Source organism: Podarcis cretensis (genome assembly GCF_951804945.1).
Source record: "Podarcis cretensis genome assembly, chromosome: 4".
In the NCBI taxonomy this organism is placed as follows: domain Eukaryota; kingdom Metazoa; phylum Chordata; class Lepidosauria; order Squamata; family Lacertidae; genus Podarcis; species Podarcis cretensis.
Window position 1 is genome coordinate 34,866,884 of NC_137173.1, and position 23,977 is coordinate 34,890,860.

General features: G+C 41.9%; 2 protein-coding genes and 1 long non-coding RNA gene across 5 annotated transcripts in view; 2 read left to right on the plus strand and 1 right to left on the minus strand.

Annotated features, from left to right (window-relative positions):
• Positions 1 to 23,977, plus strand: part of FILIP1L (filamin A interacting protein 1 like) — a 183,505-nt gene that overhangs the window by 38,200 nt on the left and 121,328 nt on the right. The window lies entirely within an intron of this gene.
• The window catches only part of CMSS1 (cms1 ribosomal small subunit homolog), a 176,831-nt gene that overhangs the window by 25,975 nt on the left and 126,879 nt on the right, over positions 1 to 23,977 (minus strand). The window lies entirely within an intron of this gene.
• LOC307215214 lies at positions 2,656 to 20,011 on the plus strand. 3 transcript variants are annotated; one of them, XR_013838390.1, is made up of 3 exons: positions 2,656 to 3,294; positions 12,731 to 12,915; positions 19,626 to 20,011. It is a non-coding gene; the product is annotated as an uncharacterized lncRNA (long non-coding RNA). The 3 variants fall into 3 exon arrangements; XR_013838391.1 differs by lacking the exon at positions 19,626 to 20,011 and adding an exon at positions 18,947 to 19,346; XR_013838392.1 differs by lacking the exon at positions 19,626 to 20,011 and adding an exon at positions 13,411 to 13,554.

Below are 23,977 nucleotides of genomic sequence, written 5' to 3' on the forward strand. Positions count from 1 at the left end.
CAGAAATGGGGTTGGAAAGGTGAAAAGTGAGCTTAGTAGTTGAGTGGGATAGGAAGGGGGAACTCTAGGGGATTAATGTGAGCGAGTGCTCAGGGAGTTGGGAAGCAAGAGTGAGCAGCCCCTAGATTTAAAATAAAAAGGATTCTGGGTTTTATTTTTAGAGGAAGGGTAGACACACAGTAATTCATATGAAGCACATCCATGACACACTGTCAACTAATTCCAGGTTCCTTTCCGCTTCTAAGCCACCTGCTACAAAATTCATTTCCAAAATAGCTTACACCAGTCTATAAAGGTACAAAAACTGACACTCGCGCAAATCATGCCAAACAAATTTAGGTTGTTCTTCCTTTGCTATTTCTGATACTTACATTTTATTAAAGTTCTAAAGCAGGTGTACAACCAGTGCTTAAAGCAAAAATGCTGGATGGTTGTTCTAATCCTAACTCCCTCTAATAGCAAACTCAGCTGCTGCATGCCACCAGGGTTGCAGGTAAAATGAGGCCACTGAGAAACAAGAGGGAGATGGCAGCATATTTGGGGGAACCCCAAAGTTTGTACAATTTTTTAAAGCAAAAACAAGGTGGCAACACCTCCTGCAGTCCCACAAGGACTCAGCATGCTAAGCAGAGATGGAATTTTATATGGCTGTTGGGAAAGAAAGAAAAATGGGCCATGGGGGAAGTGGGATGCTGTGGCTGGAACCCTGAACAGGAGCACCCATTTTGGAGGAGGGGGGGTATGTTGCAATAATATGTTGTAGGTCCCACTTGCTCCCTGTAATAGGGAATTCAGGTTGGTTGAGTGCCTGTGTTTGGAAGCAGAGCAGGAGGTCGCCCAAAAATAGTGAAGTGGCTTCTGCATCCTTGAGTCTAACTTCTTTATCACCGAGTCCAATCCTAGTGTAAACTCTCTCACTTGCTCAGCTGTCTGTAACTGTAGCTGCCCAATTTCAAGTGTGGTAGATGGAAAACATGCACTGTACATGGTCAAACACAGCCACCAGTCTTACTAATAAATGACAGGAGTAAATCTGCAATACAGAGCACTAAGAGGCTCAGAGCTACATTGGAAAGAGTGGTACATTTCCTTCAGTGGTAAAAAGGGACCCCTGACCATTAGGTCCAGTCGTGACCGACTCTGGGGTTGAGGCACTCATCTCGCTTTATTGGCCGAGGGAGCTGGCGTACAGCTTCCTGGTCATGTGGCCAGCATGACTAAGCCGCTTCTGGCGAACCAGAGCAGCGCACGGAAACGCCGTTTACCTTCCCGCTGGAGGAGATACCTATTTATCTGCTTGCACTTTGATGTGCTTTCGAACTGCTAGGTTGGCAGGAGCAGGGACCGAGCAACGGGAGCTCACCCCGTCATGGGGATTCAAACAGCCGACCTTCTGATCGGCAAGTCCTAGGCTCTGTGGTTTAACCCACAGTGCCACCTACGGCTCAGAGCTACGTTGGAAAGAGTGGTACATTTCCTTCAGTGGTGGCTGATGTGAAAAAATATTTTCAAGGGAGATTTAACTGGAGAATAAATGGCTACTGTCTTTCCAAGCTGGCCCTTCCAAGAGGAACTGCAGCTTGAATGTGACAAGAGTCTGGAATGTCCCTCTAATTTCTCCACATGTTAAAAAAGATTGCGGATTTAAATAGAGAAGTGCGAAGGCCTAGAAAAGTAACAGCAGAAATGACAGAACTTTGCTGAAGTGCCCTTTCTAAGAACAGTGTATTTCTGGGCTCCTGCACCTGCCGGTGAAGTACAACTTAGGCAGCACTGAGCTATATTGGTATATTTTATTCAGAGTTTCCTTGAAGAATTATTTTTAAACAGCTTCTCAAGTAAAGAGAAGGGTTTCGTTGCATAAGGCAGCCATAAAACAGGTAAAATCCAAATCTTTGTGAATGCAAAGATTAACAACATGTAGTTATTGTATATATTGTATGCAATACACAGCAGCTATTATTATTATTATTATTATTATTATTATTATTATTATTAGCCCCACCATCATTATACTCTGAGCACTTTATGTATAGTTGGCAAAAAGTGAGCTGTAGGGGTTTGTTTTGTTTCTTTTATAACTTAGGAATGAATGCCCTAGTTGTGATGTCGCACAACGGAGTGGCGGAGAGGTGATCTGACAGGAAAAGGCTCTACTCTGATTTGTAAATGCTATTTCGCATTTGCAGGTCAGACAGGATTGCATCCTTTACCATCACTACCTCTAACTGCAAATGCAGCCAGTGAGTGCCAACAAGGTTATAACCAGCAGGAACCCAGTGGGAAACAAGAGGGAAGTATCAGCATGTTCAAGGAAACCCAAAACTTTTGCAAAAGTAGAAATATATTGAGGGTGAGAAAATCAGAGGGGGCAACCACCCTGAAAACAACAAGAGGTTCCAGAAAGGAAGGTGGCCCTCAGGCGGAAAAATGTTTCCTACTTCTACTCTATGAAATCAGGCTGGATAGGGTCTAGGGACTGGATATATTCTTTCCTTAGCATCCAAAAACAAATGCCAAAACCTGCCTCACGATAACTTGCCTGGCTTAATTTCTGTCTCCATTTCCCAGGAGGCCCCTTATCTGTGAAGTGGTGTTATCATATTGTGCTGATGAGTAAATCTCCCAAGGTTGAAAACTCTGGGAGTGCCCTTCCGCTGCAGTTTTAGTGAGGTTTATGTTCTCATGAGCCCAGAATGAAATAATAGGTTAAAATAATTGTTTTGGGACAATTTACAGCAATGTCTTGTGGAGCACATTTAAACCTCTTGCAAACCTCAAACGTTACCAAATTTTCTTTTGTTATTTAATCACGCCTATTAAGTAGGCTCTCAATACTCATTTCTGCTATAAATCTGCATGGTGACGTAGCCGCTAAACGCTCTGTATAAATTCAATTGCCAAATCCTTTTTTGTTTTTCTTGTTTTTTAAGTTCACATTTTATCAAAGGAACATTTAATTTCCCATTTTAAATAAGAGCTCTTTCCAAACCTCAGAGCTTTTAAAGAATTACTTAGGGAGCTGTTACTCCAACTATTTATGATGTCATAACAAGGCATGCACATTCAAGGGCCACCACTAACTTAGGCTGTGTCTTCACTTGCACATTACTCAAGGGCAAAGCTGAAATGAATACACACTGATGCCAAGTACCCTAAAAATGCACACAATAGTCTACTCTCGTCTTCTTCGTCTCCCTTCCCATCATCTGCAGTATGGGGCAGAATTGGACACATAATGTCACCTTAGTTAAGTATATCACAACTGAACTGCATCATGTTGTGCTTGTTTCAGTGAGTAAATATGTTTCTCGGAACATACAACTTAAAACACAACTTCCCTATCCTTAGGGGAAGGAATGTGGTGCACTAAGAGAGAATGTGCTTTGAATGTGGAATGTCTCACATTCAGTTTGTGGAATCTCTAGGTAGAGCTGGGAATTGTATTCTAAAAAGATAAATAAATCTGAAAGGGGTTGTGTATTTTGGGGCATCAGCATGCGTGGTAAACTGTTTCAGTTTTAAGAAAAAGATAACCCATTTCAACTGAAAGATGGATTATAAATCTTTTTGATAGGCCTTATGTGATCATATGGACGAACATCAGTTAAAAACTGACCAACATAGTTAAGTTAGAGAAGGTGAGCAGCAGGGAAACAAAACTACAGAAAGCAGTAGAGTGGAAGACACAATACCTTGCTTAACAGGAATCATTTTTGTTTTGTTTTTGGCTTTCTCCTGTACTGATTGTAAATGTAGAAAAATGTAGTAATCATTACTCTTTATATGTATTTTCCTCTTTTGTTTTCTTAACTTGCACTATCTTATTAATGGAAAAGAAATGTAGCTTAGAGGTAGAGTCTATGTTTTGCATGCGTAACGGCTTCAATCCCTGGCATCTCCCGGTTGAGTTGGGAATGTCCCTTGTCTGAAACCCTGGATAGCCATTGCCCACCAGTATAGACAACGGAGCTGGAATAACTTAGTTTATAAGGCAAGGCTTCTGCGTTCCGAATTGTAAAACCAGTGGATAAGTTGTTTAAGGATGTTGTCTGTTGTGATAACTTTAAATTAGACTATACTTCTTTGAAGAAGCTGTGCCTTCCTCCTGGGCCGTGTTCAGAAAGTGGTGGTGGGGGATGAGTGTTCAGACCCCTGGGTTCTCACTTGTGGGGTGCCTCAGGGTTCTGTCCTCTCCCCCATGCTTTTTAACATTTACATGCAGCCTCTGGGAGAGATCATCAGGGGGTTTGGGCTGGGTGTTCATCAGTATGCGGATGATACCCAGCTCTACCGCTCTTTTAAAGCAGAACCAGTGAAGGCGGTGAAGGTCCTGTGTGAGTGTCTGGAGGCGGTTGGAGGATGGATGGCGGCTAACAGATTGAGGTTGAATCCTGACAAGACAGAAGTACTGTTTTGGGGGGACAGGAGGCGGGCAGGTGTGGAGGATTCCCTGGTCCTGAATGGGGTAACTGTGCCCCTGAAGGACCAGGTGCGCAGCCTGGGAGTCATTTTGGACTCACAGCTGTCCATAGAGGCACAGGTCAAATCTGTGTCCAGGGCAGCTGTTTACCAGCTCCATCTGGTACGTAGGCTGAGACCCTATCTGCCTGCGGACTGTCTCATCAGAGTGGTGCATGCTCGGGTTATCTCCCGCTTGGACTACTGCAATGCACTCTACGTGGGGCTACCTTTGAAGGTGACTCGGAAACTACAACTAATCCAGAATGCGGCAGCTAGACTGGTGATTGGGGGCGGCCGCCGAGACCATATAACACCGGTCTTGAAAGACCTACATTGGCTCCCAGTACGTTTCCGAGCACAATTCAAAGTGTTGGTGCTGACCTTTAAAGCCCTAAATGGCCTCGGTCCAGTATACCTGAAGGAGCGTCTCCACCCCCATCGTTCTGCCCGGACGCTGAGGTCCGGCGCCGAGGGCCTTCTGGTAGTTCCCTCATTGCGAGAAGCAAAGCTACAGGGAACCAGGCAGAGGGCCTTCTCGGTAGTGGCGCCCGCCCTGTGGAACGCCCTTCCAGCAGATGTCAAAGCGATAAACAACTACCTAACACTCAGAAGTCATCTTAAGGCAGCCCTGTTCAGGGAAGTTTTTAACGTGTGATATTTTACTGTATTTTTGGTTTCTATGGAAGCCGCCCAGAGTGGCTGGGGAGGCCCAGCCAGATGGGTGGGGTATAAATAATAAATTATTATTATTATTATTATTATTATTATTATTATTATTATTACAAACTAATTTAAAATAGCATTTTACAAAGGGAAGATGAGAGAAAGATACAGCCTGAGGGAAATCCTATTTCTTGCCAGCCATTTATCTACCGTATTTGTCGCTCCATAAGACGCACCAGACCACAAGACGCACCTAGTTTTTGAAGGAGGAAAACAAGAAAAAAAATATTCTGAATCTCAGAAGCCAGAACAGCAAGAGGGATCGCTGCGCAGTGAAAGCAGCAATCCCTCTTGCTGTTCTGGCTTCTGGGATAGCTGCGCAGCCTGCATTCGCTCCATAAGGCGCACACACATTTCCCCTTACTTTTTAGGAGGGAAAAAGTGAGTCTTATAGAGCAAAAAATACGGTAATTTTCCCTGCTCCATTCTGACAGTGCTATGAATGTGATAGGCTACAATGGGATTTCCACCAAATACTGTTCTAGAAGTAATTGCTCATGGAACCAGGGCTTAGAGAGGATTCAGAGTGCAAAGTCAAAATAGCAAAGCATTAAATTACTGCGGTAGGACGTGGTACTACCTAGCCTTCCGACTTAGAAGCAGTTTCTGCAGAGGTTTGCAAGCTCCAGCATTCAGGCCCCCCCCCCCACATTGCACTTCCAGCTGAGTGCTTAGTTCAAATTTCAGAGTAGCTGAAGTGATGCATTTAACACCTGCTATTTATGTTCAAGGTTAATACAAGGCTTAAAACATAACAATGTTCATGGAACCCACTGACCTACCTGCCCTAGGACAATGAACAACGGTAGGAAATCCCCACCATATGGAGAGGTCAAAAGCATTGACCTCATGTGCTTAGGATGCCATGCCCAACACACACAAAATGCTTTCATCCTCTTGTCCCTCATAGTTTTCTCCATCTCTTTGTTTACACGTCACATACAAATGAGCTGTGGTAACTTCTGAATTGCAAAAGGCTTGACTTGAAGCACACAAAGAGTCATTCAGGAAAATCTGCTGGTGTTAACTGTGCCGCAGCCTGATATTAAAAGAAGATGCTTGATAATATTCCAGAACAGTAATTGGTTGCTTGGTAATGGGAAGGTTGTTTAGCTATGAATAGGGGATGCCTTCAGTTATTGATTCTCAAAGTGGGGAATGAGCAACACAGAGAGGCATGCATGCTACCCTGAACTTCTGGGATGAAAGGAGGAAAATAAACGTACTAAATAAAAAAGGGGGGGCATGGGCAAGCGCCAGAGAAAGCACAACCATCCTTCCATTTCTTTCCCATCATGATCACGAGTCAGGAGGACAGTGTCAATGTACTGTCTTCTTCACTAGATGGATTGGAGTTGACCACTGTGTGTTGTACACTTCGTGTTGTTAATGGAGCTACGCTCTTCCTCCACCCAACCTATGGACCAGAGATGTTAAAGCTGTGAGCCTAAGTCTAATCACAATGTTGAAAGGAGCCAAATATGAACTATATGACCTCTGTCCCAAAGCAGACCACCCACCAGTGACTCTGCAGATCATCCAACAAAATCCAAACAGGAAGCCACAAGCCATCAGGTGAACATATAAACTTGCTTTTATATTGAGACAAACCACTGCTCCATCTAATCCACTACTGTTGACTCTGACTGACTATGGCTCTCCAAGATATCAGGCAAATGTCGTTCTCCACACACACACACTTGCTTAACCACTGAGCTATGAACCATCCTCTGAGCTGTGGATTCTGTCCAGTGTCCAAAAGCCAAGCCCGATTAGGCGGAAAGGAAAACAGATTAACAAAACCAAAATCCTACCAGAAAAGATATCACAAAGGGTAATCAATATAGTCACCCAACTCTGTTTTGAACCCAGAAGATTGGCAGCTAACAAAAATACATGAAGACAGACCCAGGACTAAAGTGGCAGAGCAGAGTAGGAGGAGAAGCAGGAAGCGTAGGAGAAGCTGGGGGGAAGAATTACCCTGCTCCCTGTTGCTTGAAGAGAAGCAAGGATTCACCAACAGCAACCAAACCCTCTCCCACAAGCCAATTACAATACTTTATTGTTACGATAACAAAAAGAGCTTTGGGATCTAACAGTACCACCCCAGCAATGTAACCTAGAACAAAGAGACCTGCATTGGCAGTCGCAACAGAACTGGGCTATTAATTTACTTGTTATAGGTTAGTTATATCACTTAGTTGCACAGACTTCTTGCAATGTTAGGTTAGAAGTAGCTTTTTTACAAGTTGATTCTAGTCACCTTGCATCATCACAAAACAGAGGTACAGTATTTTACTAGGTGAAAAAGCTCTTCCTACTAGAGAACAGCACCAAAAAAACATTAATTTTTATAAGGAAAGGGTGTCCGGTGTATATGTGGAGGGTAATGACAATTCCAGACCTTTCTGCAGAACTTATTAGCTCAGTATGGGAACTCTCAACCCCTACAGATTAAAAAAGGGTTTCTATTGTCTTGGCATAACAAGTTTTGTGGGGGTTTTTTTAATCTGGGGATTAGTGTCTCCTTTTCCTATAAACAAAACCCACAGACACTGTGCAGAAATGTTGCTTTAAAATGTGTGAAATGTACTGAGGTTTGCCAGCTGAACCTTGCGGGAAGGACCTGCATGATTTACTCCGATGCACACAAAGTATTTAAGCCATTTAAATGGAGAAACAACCAAGAGCTGTATCCTGCAATATGGGAAATATCTCCTCCACCACTATACACATCTTCCTTTGGGACCTTTCTACTGGCTCTAAGCCGCAGAATCTTAAGGACCATAACCTTCTTAAAATAATAGACGTGAACTTGTGCCCTCCAAAGAACCGCACTGCAAGAGGTAAGAAATGCAGACAAAGACGCAAAACAAAACCCTTCTGGAGAATTTAGCAGCAATTTATTCCTGTTCTATTATTTAGTAAGACTACTCAGTTCTATCTATCTGTAAGAGTCTTTCCCCATTGTGAGCAGCAGATGCAAGGGCAATTCTGCTTAGGAGCATGATAGAGGCAAAGGGTTAAAGCTGCATTCGCTGCCTCCCCCATGCCATTGCCCCAATCCAGCTCCCCCAATACAGCTGTTAAAGAAAATACAACTGCACAGTGCCAAACTATTCAACAAGTGTCATGTCTCATTTGGCCCATAGCTTTTGACTTGAATCAAGGAGAGATCTAGTTCAAATCCTTGTTCAGCCACAAACCCTACTGGATGGCCATCTCTAACTTGTTGTGGAAATCAAAGGAGATCAAAGTCTTGAGCTCCATGGAGGAAGAGTATCGTAATGGTGGATATTATATGGTCCTCTAAATAATGCAGAAGTGATAATGGAGGCATCACCTTAGGTTCTTAAACTTTGCTATTACCCTAACTATGATCAGTTTAAGTCAGGTCCACACAACCTGTGTGTCCCCATATGCAGTCCCAATAGGCATTTGTGGCAGTCCGCCTGAGCCTTAACAAACGTCCTGTTTTTGTGACTTGCTTGGGAATCCAAAAACAAAGAAGTTGTTGAGTACCTGACAGGTCACAAGTTATGGAGGCCTTCTTGAAGGAATAACCATCAATATATATTCAACTTCTCACACACACCCAGCTGGGGTGACCAAGGAGGTAGGAAGCAACCATCCACCACCTATCATCACCAGCTTCATCTGTTTGTGTTATCAAAACTAATTGTAGTGACCCTCCACCCATCAACTCTCTTATTCAGGCAGAAAACTTTACACAGTGGGAAAGACTGCAAAGTAAGATAGAACTTGACAGCTCTATCCTTACCAGGTAGAAGTAACACTACAAAAGCACAAGCTTGCATGCTGCTGTGCTTGTGGAGATGAATAGGACCTGCTGTCTTGTCATTGTCACCGTGCACAAGCAGCCATTTTTGCAACTGATAAACAGCTGACAGTAATAAACCAGGACAGTATTAAGTACACAAGGTGGTCAGAAATGCTCGGCAGAGGTCAGTTGATAATTGCATCATCTGTCAGCAACTACAGAAGCAGATCAATGCATTATTGGGTGACATTTGGAGGCTAACATCTCCCAAGAGAATATCAACTTCCAAAATGTAACAGAACCTCAACCATTTCAACCTTGCATGTGAATAACTATTATGTAATTGCCCGATCATTCACCGAGAATTTGCATTGCGAATGACAAGGTGCTATCACAACAATCTTAACCTGGAGCCAAAAAAATGCTTTTAAATTATAATTATAATGAAATATTATACCTGAAGGAGAATAATTCCACCCTATCTCACCAGGAAAACAAGTCCATAAAAATGTCACAGACTGCATACTAAAACAGTTCAAAAAAAACATTATATGAACTATTCAAATCATTGGAGTTGTTGGTGTTTCTCACTAAGCTATTCTACCACATATTAGTACAATTTATCCTTCTTTCATCAGTCACCCTACATGGAAAGTTCAGCCCAAATCTATCCAACACTATATTGTGTTGGCCTAGTATTCCATAGTAAATTCCATAGCTTAAAAGTTCAACGAAACAGTAGCCATTACTGCAAATATGACACATGGACATTTGCATCGGGAAGGATTGCTCTCATAGTAGACAAGTCTGACAAATCCCCTCCGCTCCTCTTTTTCTTAGAATAGTCATATGTATGGCTATCAGCTGTGAAACCAGAATTCACGTTGAAAGTATGTGTAACCTTAAACCTTACTACAGATACTAGAACTGTTTTAGAACTTGGATAATGTTTCGTCACAGGGGATCATAAGCAGGCATCCCCCAAAATAGATTGATTTTTGGGCTAATACCAACCCATGCTCCACATGTCTACATCTGGCTGGCTCCCTCCTTCCTTCTTCGACTTACCTTATACAGTGGCATGCATTTGACCTTCCAGATCTGTGTTACAGGAAATTATATACACAACACACACACATACAAACTGACAACAATTGTGCACCCATAGTTACTATTGGTTATTTGTTGTTGTTGTTGTTGTTGTTGTTGTTCATTATATTTAAAAAATCACCTTTCATCCCAAAGGATTCCAGGGTGGTATACAAAAGATTCCATAAAATGCAGTGCACTACAGTACTACAGATATTAAATCCAAAGGCTGATAACTACACCAGCTCTTCGGCTAATCTATCCCCAAAGGCCTGAGTGAAAACAATACTAATTCCCTTGATGTTAGGAAGCTGGCAATGTGGGGGTCAGCTACACCTCCAGTAGGAGATAGTTCCACATCCAGAGTGTAACAACAGAGGAGGCTCTGCTCTGTATCACCACAAAATGTGCCTTAGCTGTCAATGCATGGGTAGGTTAAATAAGGCCTGGGGGCCGGATCAGGCCGGATCACCTTCTAAATCCAGCCCACAGACGGTCCGGGAATCAGCTTGTTTTTACATGAGTAGAATGTGTCCTTTTGTTTAAAATGCATCTCTGGGTTATTTGTGGGGCATAGGAATTCGTTCATCCACCCCCCCAAAAAATATAGTCCGGCCCCCCACAAGGTCTGAGGGACAGTGGACCGGCCCCCTGCTGAAAAAGTTTGCTGACCCCTGTGTCAATGGGACCACAAACAGAGGCTTTCCTGCAAAGCTTATGGCTTAGGCCAGCAGATAGTGGTCATAGCACTACTTCAAGTACTTGGGTCATAGAGGGTTTTATACTCCAAAGTCAACACCTTAAATTGGGTGTGGCAGCAAAACAGCGGTGGGGGGGGAACCTCCTAGTGGAGCACTCTCTCCACCTGTGATTCACATCAACTGGTATTCAGAGGCAAATGCTTCTGATAATGGAGTCAATGATAGCTTTGTCCTCCGCAAATTTGTCTAATCCTCTTTTAAAGCCATCCAACTGAATTGAACAGAGAGAGCCTGGGAACACAGGAGCTCTGTATGCGAAAGGAATTGGCTCAAGAGTGGATTTTCCATTACAGCAGATACTCCGTTGCTGCATCTGACAATTAAGTTGTAAGAAGTGCTCTTCTTTCAGCATTTAAAGTTTGATTAATGCTTATTCCATGAAAACAGAGAATGCAACTTCACCACTGTCTTTTTTCATGTGTATAATGTAGCTGAGTCTTTTGTTGGAAAGTGCATACTTGGACTGATTTAACTGCAGCTAATACATTAGCCTTAATGTAATAATTAGTACACTCCCATTCTGCATTTAGCTAAAATTCCTCAAGCACTAATGGCTTTTAAGCCCCGCCCCTCAGACCTCTGTGTTTACATGCACTATTACCCACATTCTAAAAGTAAGAAACGGTACATGTAATGACGAGCTGGTCAAAGACTCCAGATAGATCTTTATCAGCTTGTAGTTAATTATTATGAAGGGGCATATGGAACTAATTTAACATAATTTTCATTTTCAGACAGGCCAGCTCAGCTAGAACCATAAAGACACTGCCTAGGGTAAATGAGTAATTATCATCACATCATCTACCAAACTATGCAGCCTTTGCTCATGCTATGTTGGCTGGATGTACACTAGCTCACGCCAATGGCATCCTGTTGACTTCAATGGTATTACTTCTGTGTGTGATAGCAAACCCAGTGGTTGCATATAACAACAAAAAGTGCCCTTTAACAACACTCTGAGGCAGGCAACAGACATGATGGGAAATCAGATTTAAAAGAATGGGGCTGAGTCAAGAAACCTTGAGAAAACTAATTATAGAATTATAGCAGTGACAGTCGCACACCAGAAACTAAGAACTGAAAAGCAACCGAGGCAGCAAGAAGTTTGTGTGAGAGCTGCATAAAACCTGATTCATTAAACCAAATCTGCCTTGAATAATTAAACATATAGTTTAGGGAGCTTAGGCAAAATGCTTGCGAGGCAGAGACACAAACACTTCTCAGGCATCCTGATTTCGCAACTTTACATGAGGTTATGTTCCAGGGATCGTGCTTAAAGCTAAATTTGTGTATAGTCAAAAGACACTGGGTTCAATTGCAGGTGGGATTACCAAAGTCTTTTTTCCTAGATGCTCACCCCCATTCATTCATTCAGCCAAGCGTGTAAAGCAGAATGTGCACACGTTAAATGCGCGTAAGTTGCAGGCTTACTGTACCTGAAAACCTGTTTCTGTTTACAATAATCAGTGTGGGTACATCTTTCTTTCAAACACACTTTCTTTGAAGGAGAAGACTTACTTTTACTGCATTTGCATTCTGCTATTCCACCAAGTGACTTAAGTGAGCATAAATGGCATTTATTTATTTATTCTATTAGATTTATATACCACCCTTCTTCACAAGATCTCAAGGAAGTTCACAGAATAAAAACCCTATGAGGTACGTTAGGCAGAGAGAAAGTGACTAGTCGAAGGTATCTCTGTGAGGTCCGTGGCTGAACTGGGATTTGAACCTAGTTGTCTCTGATCCAAGTTTGATATTTCTACCCACTTCACCATGTTGGCTGTCTGATGACAACACATAAATACTCCACATGTTGCAAGGATCTCTTTGGAGAACCTCAAACAATCTATCTTGTTTTTAAATTAATGTATTTTCAATTAGCAAACATGATCCATTCTTTCATCTCCAGGACGATGACATGGCGCATCTTCAATTTGCTCTTGTATAACCAGTTCAGTGAAGGTCATTGACTTGGCAATAACACATTACTTCAGAGCCATCCAAGAGCAGGAAACAAGAGACTTGCTGACTATTTGCTACCATAACGGCATCTTCAAAGTATCTCATAGCAAAGCCATGTGTTGTTGCTTAGAGGTGAGACCATTTGTACAACCCTTATCTGAACACTAGTAGCTGGATAAGTACCTTAACCACTGTTCTTATTCCACCAGCCCCTCAAAATAGAGTGCAAATCTATATTTGGATCTGTTCAAGAAGAATAAGCGATTTCAACTTTTTGACAGCCAGCATCAATTTGTTTTACTATTGCTCTCCTAGTAAAAATGGCAAAGCATTTTTAATAGATCAAATGGCTTTCTATCAATGGATGAATCTGTTTATTATCTAATTTAAAAATGCCAAAGGGGTAGCAAAATGGGGGGGGGGGGGGATTGTACCATAAAGGCTAACATAAAACACTAAACTATGGTTTGGCATTACGAATGATAAGTTGTAGTGAGCTTGACTATGCCCATAAATGCTATGCTGTTAAATATTTACAAAGTGTGTTCAAGAAATACAAAGTCTAGAATGTTATCCTCTTAAAATCACATTTTTGCTCTACTGTGTCTGCTTTGTGTTTTCATGTAGTTCCAGATAAATCTACCTCCATGTTCTATTCTAAGATTCTATTTCAAAAAGCTGGAACAATGTCATTTATAATCTAGGAGACAATATGAAACACAGCTAAGAAACAGTATATTTGAGGGACACAATTCTGATCTCCTCATAAAGGGCAGCACAACTGAGTTCAGCATAAAACAGAGTAGAATAAGGCACTTTTGTTGTTGTTCTTTAGTCGTGTCCAACTCTTTGTGACCCCATGGACCAGAGCACGCTAGGCACGCCTGTCTTCCACTGCCTCCTGCAGTTTGATCAGACTCATGTTGGTATCTTCGAGAACACTGTCCAACCATCTCGTCCTCTGTTGTCCCCTTCTCCTAGTGCCCTCAATCTTTCCAACATCAGGGTCTTTTCAAGGGTGTCTTATCTTCTCATGAGGTGGCCAAAGTATTCGAGCCTTAGTTTTAGGATCTGTGCTTCCAGTGAGCACTCTGGGTTGATTTCCTTAAGAATGGATAGGTTTGATCTTCTTGCAGTCCATGGGACTCTCAAGAGTCTCCTCTAGCACCATAATTCAAAAGCATCAATTCTTCGGCGATCAGCCTTCTTTATGGTCCAGCTCTCACTTCTATACATCACTACTGGGAAAACCACAGCTTTAACTTTACGGACCTTTGTCGGCAAGGTGATGTCTCTGCTTTTTAAGATGCTGTCTAGGTTTGTCATTGCTCTTCTCCCAAGAAGCAGGCGTCTTTTAATTTCGTAGCTGCTGTCACCATCTGCAGTGATCCTGGAGCCAAAGAAAGTAAAATCTCTGTCTCCATTTCTTCCCCTTCTATTTGCCAGGAGGTGATGGGACCGGTGGCCATGATCTTAGTGATGTTGAACTTTAGACCATATTTTGCGCTCTCCTCTTTCACCCTCATTAAGAGGATCTTTAATTCCTCCTCAACTACAGCCAATATTCACTGTGCCTAACGGCTATATTAGCAACATATGCACTATCTTAAAAGGTTTTGGTTATTTTGTAATGAGGTAATGCTTCCTCTACTAGCTTAAAACTTTCTGTCATGCAAACATATTAGATTTTTACTCTTGGAAGGCATTAGCAAGTATCTGCATTGACTCATCTGCACAGATAATATATGCTCATCATCTTTTTTAATCCTTCCGACTGTACAACCTGTGAGGGCTTCAAGTTAGAAAGAGTCTTTGAGAAAGGGCAAAGCTATGACAAAGTACCTTCTCTGTGCTAGGTGCAGAGAGAGATGCATAGAAACGTTTTGAGATACAAGAAGCAAAATGCTTCTCTATCTTTTACAGAACCAGCTGAAGTTGGGGATCGAAAAAAGAAGACATATTGCCTCTGTCAGTGGAGGCAAAACACATGCTTTTCATGCTGAAGTTACCAGGCTCAATCAGAATTCATTTTGAACCAGGATATTATTGTACAGGTGTGTGTGTTTGATATATATAATTTACCAAAAAAGCAAAAACCATTTTTAAAAATCATGTAGTTGTTAGTTAATAGTAACAGTAGTAACAACAACTGCTCAAATGGAATCATTGTTATTAACCCACATTACACAAAAGGGTAACACCCTATAAGAAAACTGGTGGAAGGGATGCTTAAAGCCTATAGGAGAATAGTACACTTTGTAGATAGGCTTAACAAAACAAATTATGCTATCAACATGCTATTAATATGTTAGGCAAAGTCTTGCTTAAGTATCAGATGCAATTATTTGATCATGTTTCTCACTTTGGAACTCCAGTAACATTTGATTATATCCTGGTGCATTAAAAGTGATGGCATAGTCTAGGAATTCAACTGAAATTGAACAGACCTGGGTACATTTCCCATCAAACCTGCAAAGTAAACCTTTGCTCATGTTAATGGTTACTGTTGGCCCTCTGACAACAACTTTAGACAGATATGAATACAAGCCATGTGCAGTCTATCAGATTTAAGCAACTGGAAGGGAAAACACACCCTGATTTTGTGTATCTAACTATGGTTGAGTTCACAGAGACCTATGCACCATCGAGAAAGATAATGGCTGAGGCAAAGTTATGTTGATATGCCCTGAATTTGACTTTTATGTTTGGTTGACCTTATTGCAAACAAAATAAAACAAACCCAAGGGGTATTAGGCATTGTGAATGCAACCATCTGAAGGAAATAGAAATGAGGGTCAATGGGCTATTACAGGACTTTTAGAACCTGGAAACAAATAAACCATTTATTTATTTATTTGCTCTTGGATGAATAGCAAAATCTACTGAAATATGTGATGCCTTGTGAACAGTCTACAGTCTAATAATCATCACCAATCATTTATCCAGGATCTTAAGTGGCTGTTGTTATGGATATTACCCAATGTTTGTCACACAGTAAATTCACTGAAATCAATGAATCAAGTCTGAATGTGATTTAGTTGTATATCACCCAATTATTTCCCTTAAATTTAACTCCTCTTAAACAACTTTCAAAAGAATGTTGGACAATTTCAAAAGTACATATTGGTTGGGTTTTAAAAAAAATCACACAGCAAGTTCTGCACACCCAATTGAGCTTTTGGATTGTGAACAGCAGGTAACCAATGTAACATGACAAACAGCTTTTTAAACTCAGAGGACTGAGAACAATAGAACTGAAGAGTTGGAATAGACCCTGAGTGTCATCTGTCCAAGGATCATCTAGACTTTCAAAAAGCTGTTTGCAAAATGGCATTGCAGGGCAGGATGCCTGCTGTTTGGGTAGGTGTTAAAATCCTATTGAGCACACCTGAAGCAGAGCTTTCAATCCCAGCCAAAATGTTTTCCAAGACCTGTTTCATGTGTTACATAATTCTAATTCACGGTTAAAAAAAATACCTTGCGTGTGAAGATAAGGAGAAACCCATGCATACAATCAATACGTATGTAATAACTGGCATACAGATTGCATATTACCGTATTTTTTGCTCTATAAGATGCACCAGACCACAAGATGCACCTAGTTTTTGGAGGAGGAAAACAAGAAAAAAAATATTCTGAATCTCAGAAGCCAGAACAGCAAGAGGGATCGCTGCGCAGTGAAAGCAGCAATCCCTCTTGCTGTTCTGGCTTCTGGGATAGCTGCGCAGCCTGCATTCACTCCATAAGATGCACACACATTTCCCCTTACTTTTTAGGAGGGAAAAAGTAAGTCTTATAGAGCAAAAATTACGGTATATCCTATTTGAAATTGTTCTCCATGTATACCAGAGGTGGGGAACAGGATCTGGCCAATGGGCCACATCTTTAATTCCCCTCACCTCAACTCTGACTCATGGGCTGGACTGCCCACCTGTCAATCACCTGGTATAGTAGTTTACAGCTGTCAAAGTTCAATGCAGGTCACTGTAACCGGCGATCAACTGATCATCGGTTACAGTGCCCTGTTGGTGCTGGAAGAGTGCCTTCCAAAAGGCTTGCTGTACTTACCAATCAGCTGATTAGCAGTTACAGCAAGCTTCTTGAAAGTCCATTTTCAGGAAGCAGATTTTATTCAAACTGCTTGCGCCAAATGAAGCGTTTCTCCTCTGCAGACACATATGATGCCATGTGAGAAGAAGATGGGCATGGTTTGTGGGTAATGCCCTTGTGGGCCAAACTGGGATCTGTGATGGGTCTAACTGGGCCTGTGGATCAGAGGTTTCCCACTGCTGAGATACAGTCTTTGAAGCAGCTCCATGAAAGGTTGGACTACGAACAGTACATTAATTTCTGTAATAACATTAGCATCTATAATATTGCAATGGAATGACAAAAATACACTTTTTGTGAAAGGAGGATCAATTTATTTCAGATTTATAAGCAAGGCCTATTACAGGCTGGCTTAAACAAAGAATTTCTAAAAGCCAAGGGGTGGGGGAGGGGGAGAGAGACATGTCATTTTTAATCTATGGGACTTCAGATTCCGTGCCAGTAGTGTAGTGAATAAAACAAGACAGAACCTACTAATTATTCTCATGTGTAACCACAAAGACATTACATTAAGGTTATTTAAAGCCTTGTGGGATTTACTTCTGACTGGATAAAGCATACTTTTCAAAGTACTTCATTGACAACTGTCCGAAAAATCTGTTCCAGAAAGTGAAGTACAAATTTTACAACTCCTGGAAAGATTTATTGTCAGGCTGCTTGTGTCCTGTAAAATAATCAAGATCCTTTCTTACTCTGAGTGTAATTGGCACCTGTGTCTTGGCAGATAGCTTTAAGTTTCATTTCTTAGACCGTAAGGATGTCACAAGGCCTGCAGAATGCTGGAAGGACCTCAACAACTGCCTACATGCTCTCAGACATCTTCTGAAAACAGTCTTATGAACTTGAGATTCTTTGCCAGCCAGCTTTTACCAATTTCGTTGGATGTTCTTATTGTTCTTACTTTTGTATTGTGTTTTTAGATTATATACAGCCTCACAATATTTTAAATGGAAGTGCTGTTTAAAAATATTTAAATATTTTCTAAAAAAACAACAACAGTAGTTTTTTATATATTTTTAAAAAAGAAACTTTAGTGAATTCAGTGGTTAGAACAGCAAGACACAATACTTTTGAAAGCCCAGAAATCTTCAGAATATTAAAAAGAACACAAATCAAGGGAGGGGGAAATTAAAAAGGAGAAAAAGCTGTATTTAAAATAAAGAAGAAAGAGAAAGAAGAGAGAGAGAGAAAACACCCAAATTAACAATAATATACAGTGGGACTGCCACATACGCATAATCTACTTACATGATCATGACTTTTGGCGCACAGCCCCTAAATAAATAAATAAATGGCAAGACTGGAACACACCATGGAAAGCGCTTTTAAAGTTCTTCACCTTGCTTAATGAGCTCTGGAATGGTCATGTGAGGGCCCTGGCATGCTCCCAGAGGAGGGTAAACAAGGAGGAGGGCAAGGCCCGCTTAGGACAGGTAAAGGTGTTCACAGGGGAGGGAGAGTTACTGCAATTTTGCCTTTGCCCAGGAACCATTCTGTTAGCTATCCTTTTATTCAGTCTTGATTTTCTTTGTTGTTGCTTTAAGTATGCTTGTTGTGTATTAACTATTCCTCCACCCTTTACTCTTACAATTCTTCTTTGCTTCTGCGTGTGTGTGTAGTCTTCCTTTAAAATCTGTATGAGTGCTTTTAATTTATTTATGTATCACTCTGCCTTACTTGTTTCACTCACTCTCAAACTTCTCCCACCGAGCAGAAAGCAGCTTTGGCAGATGACTAAGGACAACTGAGGAGGGGAGGGGGTGAGAGGTGTTTGGGTCCTCAAGATGGAAGTTTCCATTACCCATGCCAACCTATGCCTCAAATCAAATCCTTTGCTTGCTGCTTTGTGGGCCTGCAATACCACCTAAGGGCACCAACGTAATTCCACTGAATCAGTGCCCACAAACAAAACCACTGGGAGGAAAGCAAATCCCTGGCAGTTCTTCCTTCACACCAAACCCAGCTTTAAAGGCATAAAAATCTAATTTCTCTGTGATCAGGCAGGGTTCTTACCTAGGGGTCACCTTTCTTCTCCCTGTTCGTTTGCCCACAGAACACTGGGAGAGATTGCTATCCTTTTTTATACCCTTTTGGTATCTGGCAAGACTCATACCATCAGAAGAAGAAGCCTTGTCTGCAGGTTTCATCCAAATCCACCCAAAAATAAAACTGGGGAAGAGAGAGGAAGGATGGGATGACAGCAAGTCAGCAACCACAAAGCAGGGAGTAGAAGCAGTGGCGAAGAAATGTAGGATTTGAGCTTCCTAAGAACCAGGATGTGATTCTTTCTACATTGCATTTATAAAAGGCCTTGCAAGGCATCCAAGATAGTATACAAATCTCAAAACGCTAAAACAAACAATTGGCCCAAATTGCAGAGCGAACATCTCTCACGCTGACTGATGGGGAAAGGCTGAAACTCCGCAGTACAGAAACTGCTTTGCATGCAAAAGGTTCTCCTGGCATCTCCAGGTAGGTTATAAAGTCAGTATAAAGACAATAATAGGCTAGAAAGACCAATGGACTTAACTTGGTATAAGGCAGCTTCCTACATTTCTATGGTGGTCCCTTCCAGAGCTAGCAGCCAAGGCTTCCTGGCCAGGGTTTTGCCTCTTCAGCCACTGAATCAAAATGTCAGCTTGCAAATTCAATGCACGGGCCCTAGCTTTGGAAATGGCAGAATTCATACTGAACAACACTTTTAAAAATGCAACCTGGCATTTGTTTTGCAGGAACTACTGCTTTGGAAAGGGGAGGCGGGGAAAGCTCCTGCTGAAATGAAGGATCAGCTTGCATGTGCTCTGTGAACTCCACCGTCTGCACCTCATCTGCCTTGTCTCGATTAATGTGCGCCATGGGAGTCTGAGGGGATTATCAGAGGGGCTTTAAAATGCTCTGCAGACAAGTCTACCAAACTTTTAAATGAAAAAAGTATGAATGAAAATGTCCCAGAGCATGCCACTAATGTACATTGAATTTTTGCTCTCTAGGTCAATGAGGAGTTTATAGTTTAGAAGCGCATGCAGTAATTTATTGACTAAGAGGATGGTTATTTGCAAAAGCAATGCCAGAAGGCCACTCCAGCATTAAATAGTATAATATATAGAGCATCCTGGTTTTGAAGTACAATACCCTTTCCAACAAATAAAGGGGGGGGGGTACAAAAAAACTATTTTGCTTCCACTGGGATGCGTCAGGTTTTACATGGGGGGTGTAGGATTTGAAAGCTGCTTAGAGATTTGTACAGTAAGTGGAACAGCAGAAGCACGGCACACTAGGATGAGAAGTATCATGTCTGTCTGTTTTCACCTATGATTGGGGTGGGGTGGGGGGAGAGACAATAAAACAACATTACTCACTTCTTGGAAGTGTTCCTATTTTCCTTTTGAAGCCCATAGCCCTCCCTCTGCACAGTGGGATATTCACTCTCCTTAAGTCAAGAAGAATGTTACAAGCACTATCTGCAGGCATGTCATCATACTTCAGCTAATAAAAAGCAAGATAACTAGCAAAAACCTTGGCGCCGATGTAACCGAAAGAGAAACAGCAGGCAAGCAAATAGGATAGGTGGCCTAGTCAAAAGGCCCAAGTATGGCAAGGGCATGGAGCGTTTAGAGGCACACAGGATGTTAGCAAATGGAAACTAGGCTCTGAGAGTTGACCTTATCGGCTACTCATTGGTTAAACCAATGTATAAATATGTGCAGATATCCCGACATGTCTACAGAGCAGAGGAAAAAACTGTTGCTAGTTAGGAATGGCATCTTCATAATAAGGATCCTGGGGGGGGGGAATGGAAGGGGCTGGAATTGTTTTGTTGTTGTTGTTTAGTCGTTTAGTCGTGTCCGACTCTTCGTGACCCCATGGACCAGAGCACACCAGGCACTCCTGTCTTCCACTGCCTCCCGCAGTTTGGTCAAACTCATGCTGGTAGCTTTGAGAACACTATCCAACCATCTTGTCCTCTGTTGTCCCCTTCTCCATGTGCCCTCCATCTTTCCCAACATCAGGGTCTTTTCCAGGGAGTCTTCTCTTCTCGTGAGGTGGCCAAAGTATTGCAGCCTCAGCTTCAGGATCTGTCCTTCCAGTGAGCACTCAGGGCTGATTTCCTTCAGAATGGAGAGGTTTGATCTTCTTGCAGTCCATGGGACTCAAGAGTCTCCTCCAGCACCATAATTCAAAAGCATCAATTCTTCAGCAATCAGCCTTCTTACTCTGCATTTTAAAAATCTTAATTGCCTGTTTGTTTTCTGTATCACTACTGCTCCTGTGATCAACGGTTTATAACTGCTTCACTTCCCATGAGCTGCCTTTGCGCTATTTAGCAGAAAGGTAGGGTAAAAAGGTAAAGGTAAAGGTACCCCTGCCCGTACAGGCCAGTCTTGACAGACTCTGGGGTTGTGCGCCCATCTCACTTAAGAGGCCAGGGGCCAGCGCTGTCCGGAGACACTTCCGGGTCACGTGGCCAGCGTGACAAAGCTGCATCTGGCGAGCCAGAGCCGCACACGGAAACGCCGTTTACCTTCCCGCTGGTAAGCGGTCCCTATTTATCTACTTGCACCCGGAGGTGCTTTCGAACTGCTAGGTTGGCAGGCGCTGGGACTGAGCAGCGGGAGCGCACCCCGCCGCAGGGATTCGAACCGCCGACCTTTCGATCGGCAAGCCCTAGGCGCTGAGGCTTTAACCCACAGCACCACAAAGGCCTATTCAAGCCCCCCTACCCCAAGAAAGCCTTACAGAGAACCTGGAGGGAGGGAGGGAATCACAGTTCTTAGCAGAAGTGTGGATTGAGTGGTTTTGGGCAGCTTCACAGGCAACTGACAAAAGTTTCATGGGAACCTTAGAGGTAATCAAAATATTTATTTATGGTTCCATTCTGCATGCTGAGGATTCTCTCACAGCATATGTGCTTCCAGACTGTTACAAGTTCCTGCAATCCAGGTCAGATCAGATTCTTAAACTGAATGCTGTTATTCCAAACATACTATGGAGAACCATAATAGTTCAGCCCATCTTCACACTAGTTAGGCAAGGCTGCAGCAAGGTATTTTGAACTGAGTGTTATACTTACTTGAGGAGATAGCTTTCTGGAAACATATTGACTGATACTTTCTGATTTCATTTCTCTATTAGCATCATTAAATTCTCTGTAAAAACTAATAAATGGAGGGGAAGGGCAAGGAGAGCATACTTTTCTTCCAAATTTCAATTGCTGCCAGATCATGGTAAAAGCAAAGCAGCAAAACACAATCATTGCTGCCATGTTCAAAAGCACACAAGCATGGAAAATGGAAGCATGGTGAAATGGAAATGAACCATTTCAAAAAGCTGCATATCAAAGCAGGTGATCAGAAAGAAATACGTTTCTCCATTCTAAATGTATTAGTGAAGGAAGGTTTTCAGACTATGCAGAGCCCTCTGGTGGAAAGACAGGATTCAACACTTTCCAAAACTGCTCAGTTTCTATGCCCAGAGGAAGGAGGTGCTTTAAAAGCATTTGGCTTCTTTCTGAATTGACATTTGAAGGGACTCTACTGACCTCAAGATACACCAGGAATGCTCTTGGATGTTTCATTCTGAATGACTGTATGACATGGAACAACAGGGTCGATTTCTCCTTTAGGAGACTGTAGATAAAGAAAGGCAGGCACTAGACGGTTTATGTATGAAGCTCCCTAACTTTAAAGTGAACATATTTTATGCACAATATAACCATGGGACAAAACTTCTCAAACCTTAGGAGCAGCAAAGGTTTCTAGGAACCAGGGGGTTGCAACATCTTGAGACCTCCTTATTCTTCTTTTAATAGTTCATATCTCAACACTGTCTTTGAGCTTTTCCACATCAGCCAGCATTCTACATTAGAAAAGCATTTTTAAAAGTCAATGCATAGGAGGGTGGGGATCTTTAATTACTTCTGTGTCTTCAAGCAACAGCTTGATTTGTAGATATCAAATATGGTTTTTCACAGCATGGAAATAAGCACCATCAGCTGATACAGCAAGCCCTTGTTAAAGGCAAATGATCATGGTGGTCTGGTGAAAAAGTTGGCAGCAGTAAAAGACAGAGCTTTATGCTGAACTACCATTTGGGTGTAGGAAATGAACTTAGAACCCAGTTTTAAGTACTACTTCTGCCAAGGAGCCACACAGTAGTTTCAGACTGTGGCTTGTTCACAAAACAGAATATAAACAAGAAGTGGCCTTCCAGATGTTGTACGACTACAGCTCTCATCATTCCTGACTATTTGCTATGCTAGCTGGGGCTTATGGGAGTTGGGAGTCAGACAACATCTGTAGGGACACAGGTTTCCCACCACTTGTGTAAGCAAACCACAGTTCTCTAAATTTAGATGCAACAAGCAACTGTGGTTTGCTTACAAAGAAGTGCACACTTCCAACTGTTGCAGCCGTGAATGAGAGGGGCAAGAACCAATGTGTAACCATTTGTGCTTTCTTTCTTCTAAAATTAAAGAAAACAACACAACTTCAAGAAGTTAGGAAATTAATTCAGATGACAAGAATTTGGCATGAGATTAAATATCAAGCTTATTTCAAGGAGCATTTCTGCATCAGCATTTATATCTAACTTGAATAGTTTACGGTAACAAGACAGAAAGTTTCACATTCTCATGGGGTTGGTTATGATCTCATAAGGTAATCCTGAAGTCATGCTATTTCCTTGTGACTTTCTGAAATGCTTGAGGGAATTATGATGTTGATCTGTGGCACACATACTGCTGCTTCAACATATTTTGGATTCCTGGTCAATGATAGGCTGAGGCTGATGAGAGTTTGTATCCAACGACAGAGGACCACAGGTTCCTCCTTGCTATCCTAAAGCATGAAAATGCTTCATTAGCTTCTCCAGAAGGTTCCATCATTGGCGTAAATGTGAAGGTCTCCCTTTTAATACACATTCAGAAAGCAATAATAGCAGCAAAATAATCTCATCTCCCCTTAGGCCTCTTCCAACAATATTGTATATTCAGTTAGAAGAGTATAGCAAACATTTTGGTGGTAAATTTCAATGGATGCAACTTTTTCCTCATTACCCAGTAAACCATGCAAGAAGCTTCCCTGCT